Genomic DNA, 4,331 nt, shown 5'->3' on the forward strand with positions numbered 1-4,331 from the left:
TGCCACCATGAAGTATTTATGTGTAAATACTCAGTAAGTGAGGAGGAACATGTTGCAAAGGTCACTCTTCTGAGGTGGCAGTGGTGCAACACAAACACTTAGAGGCTGTAATGTTCCCAGTTCAACATTAGATGGCGATATTGTGTCGCTGTTCTGCAGCTGCGGTAGAGAAGCTGCAGGAAACACTTTCATCCATCATGTCCAATGATGAACAGACTCACAATCTTCTAATAAAATAATGAATACCGCTAAATGCATATTAAATAAACCGGTTTTCTTCCACTTATTCAAACTAAGCAGCAACCTGAGGCTGCCAAATGAAATCCAAAACTGTAGTTCCTCAAATGTCCACAAGAGGCTCCAAAAGCAAGTCGATCCCCCATAGACCTCCATACTAAAATGTCCAACTTTACAGCTGAAATATTCATGTGTACAGCCTGGTACGTTAATGACAACTGCACAGGGGAGGAATTTTATATAAAACTACCCTGTTGCATCTTATGAACCTCAAAACCAACAAGTCGGTTTGAAAAATGACATTCAAAAAAATCCAAATGACTATTTGTCAGCTAGAAAATGTAAAAACAGAAAGAATCAGCAGTCATAGTTCAGGCAGTCTGTGAATAATCACGTGTCACGTGTTGCTTTTCTGTTGGGAAAATTAAGCAAATGTAACTCTAAAATCATGATATTCATTAGAATCTCTTTATTCTACATGCCTCATTTAAAACATGGCCTAAAATTATCCGTTTGTACTAGATTCTGTTCACAACTATTCAGAAACGATGAGGTATCACCTCATGGTTGACATGTCGGTCATTATCCTCATAAACGTTCATGTCAAAGCGAAAAATTAACAGCTGTACGTGCATATTACTTTCACGCCTACATTAATTTAAAATATGTGAATTAATTAATTAAACGTATTTCAAGCTGCAACATATAAAAGAAAATAGACATTTTAAAAGAAAAAAGTACATTTTACAAAACTTCATTTGCAGTTATCTACACTGTGATTTCTTTTACTAAATTAGATTTTTTAATAATACACTCCAGAGAAAATCCAACTGTTGTTGTGACAAGATACCAGTTGTTGCTATATATTTAAGGGGCAAAAAATAGCACAACCACCCTAGTTCAAGCATTATTTTTAAAAACAGGTTGTTATGCTCTTTCTGCTGTGCTGGAAGCATTTAAAAACATCTTCATTTTTCTAATATGGTCAAAACATAGATTTTCAGTTTAGTTTTCTACACTTTTTACACAAGGTATTTTAATGTTCTGGTGTTTTGGAGCAGTATTTCCTGGTTTTTAACGTTTTGGAGTGTTAATATCCAGGTGGTATTGCATTACTATCGTTGAGGTCTTTGGTGTTTTTGTGTATTAATAGTCGGGCTTTTGACTTTTTTATGCATTATTATTCAGGATTTTTGTGGTTTTGCTGAGTAATTATCCAAGTTTTTGATTTTTTTGGTGCATTAATATACAAATTTCTGATATTCTAGTGTATAAATTAGGAAGTTTTCGATGTTTTTGAGCATTCATATCCAGGTTTTTGATGAACAATAATTTTTTTGTGGTTTTGGTGAGTAAATATCTAATTTTAAAAAACATTTCAATGCATTAGTATCTCAGTTTTTGCACCAAAACCACAAAAAATAGAGTTATGTGACGATAGGTGTATGTTTGTCAGTCTGTCTGTTAGCTAACAAAAGTAAGTTAGCTATTTTGGCATAAGCATATCAACAACAAACAAACAAATACAGCTTTTATATTGTTTAGGTCCTAAACAGATTTGCTCTATCCCACACTTTGAGGACTAAAGAAAAACAGATTTAGATTTTCACAAAAAAAAAAAAACAAACTCTACATATTATGTTAGCATGCATTCATTGAATTAGCTATGAGCTACAACCATGCAGGAGCCAATTCTGGTTAATATTTTGTAGTTATTGAATGCCGAATTCGTCATTAGCAGCTCCCGTTCATAATTTACTCAGAAATTTACAGAAAAATAAACAGAGAATAACTGAGACTGAAGAAAACCTTAAAACATCATGTTTCTCGGGCAGGTTTTGGAAACGTTTTTCTTCCACTTTTAAGGATCGTTTGCTCAGGTCATCGAAGCTAAAACCTCTTTTGAAGATACCGAATCTAAAAAATATGTATATCATGTCTATTTATTCTTGTTTGACACAGTTTAAGTCATATTTTAGACACACAATGTGCGACTGAGGGTTTTAAGCTAGCTTACCTGTTAGCTTCCCTGTCGTTTTCCACCGCTGCAGCCGCCATTGATGAGCTTTCACCTAACTGATTTCAGAACACCTGAATTCACTTTAAAACCTGTGAGAACACGGCCGAAAGTTGGAAACCTGCCGAGCTTTTCAAAAAAGCCTAAATTTATACAACCAACTGCAATTATTTTCTTACCCGTCGAATAAAACAAAAGTTGGAGGATCTCTGAACAGACTCTGGTTAAAAGACGTTGACGTCATGAACGGCCATTAAATTTGATTGACAACAGGAGCAGGCGACAATCACGTGATGTGACACTGAATTGGCTATTGGTTTAAAGCTTATGCAAAGGCGGGAGTAAAAAACTGGGTTTTTGTTTTTTTCAGTCTTCAAAATGTAAATTACAAACACAAATGCAAATTTTAAAACTTGTTTAAAGTTTCATGGCCTTTAAAAGACGCTTAATTATTTTCTATCCTTTTAAAAATTTTAATTAAAAAAAAACTGGCTGCCGATAATATGGCGGAACTTCTGTTTCTCAGCAAAATGTCCTTTATTTACAATAAAGAGGTACAATAACTATTATTTATTCAAACGAAATTAAATAATTACACAAGTCAAAGATGTCCACAGTTAATTTTTTCAAAGTATTTTTAAATTTCAAATAATTTGTCTTAAAAAAAAATCAGAATAATGTAAGCTTTTTTTCTTTTCCCCATCTTTTGTTCGTGCTGCATCTTTTCAGCTCAACAAAGCCAGAACATAAAAATTTGTGAATGTAAAATGACTAAGAATGATCAGAAGTTGAATTATTGTATAGGTTTTTTGCTATAACTTATCTATTTTGTTGCTGAAATCTGGATAAATCTGCAATAAAACAATCGAGGTGCAACAAAATTTGTCTTCAATTTAAGTGTAAAGGGGGATGATAAAGGAGAGAAATGCAGAGTAAATATTCCAGTTAAAAGGGCAGAGTTCAAACACCAGAGTTATATGCAAATGTCTGAAAAATATCAAACAATACAAGTTGTTGTAGCATTAGTCCATCACATGTTATATTCTCAGGTTTTTTTTATGAGGATAACACTGAAACACACCACAGGAATGCAGGGGAAGCACAGTGCAGTGAAAACTTTGCATCAACATTTATTTGAACCTTGGGCTCACTCTTGCCTCTGGTTTCCCTTTTGGGCATTTTACATACATAAATTTATCATACAAAGCGAGTATATCTTTTGTCACCACCACAACAGGAAACATCATGTGGGTCAAAAGAAGACAGACGAGGTGATTTCAGGTGTGGAGGTGGAGAAAAATGCTGTTCTTGTGGACATTCTGAAATATAAAAAGCTAAATAAGAATTATAAAGTGTTGGATATGAAATCATAAAGTCTCAGTGTGATGGATGTGGTAGTAGGTGAGGTTAGGGAGTATTATGAAGGATCGAATTAATTTAGCCACATAACAAACACACAAAAAACTCACATATATTCTGTGTTTAACTGGAGTCTAATGCTGTTTTTACAGCAAATTTAAAGCAACAGCTGTTGTGCCAAAGTTAAAATATCAGCGTTATAGTACAGTTTAATTTATGGTGTGAATTCACGAGTAATTTGAATATTGAAATGTAAAACCATACAAGAGATCATCTAAATATACTAAATATTAAGGCTACGGCCTACATCATTATTAATTATAGGGTTTAACCTGAATAATTTACGATTAACTACAAAAATATGCATGAAAACCCCCTAAATCCAAGGATTCCCTGCAAGCAAACTTAGTTTTCATTTTTATTTAAATTATTTTTAAATTTGATGCATGTAAAATTGTAAATGACATTCACTTCAGTTTATCGTCAATTTCAACATTAAACTATAACACGCCCCCTTTTCACTGGAAATCACCCAATAAATTATAGAATTGTGTTGTGTAACAGCAAATATCTGCTCTTATATGCAGCACTGGATGGAAAACATCTGGTCAATGCTCCCTTGCAGAGTGTTTGTTTTCCAAATAATTTATTTACTGGTTCAGTTTGATAAAATGATCAGTTTAAAACCTTGAACTTTTTATAAATCCATCAACACCAG

The sequence above is a fragment of the Amphiprion ocellaris genome, chromosome 3 (genome assembly GCF_022539595.1).
Source record: "Amphiprion ocellaris isolate individual 3 ecotype Okinawa chromosome 3, ASM2253959v1, whole genome shotgun sequence".
Taxonomy (NCBI): Eukaryota; Metazoa; Chordata; class Actinopteri; family Pomacentridae; genus Amphiprion; species Amphiprion ocellaris.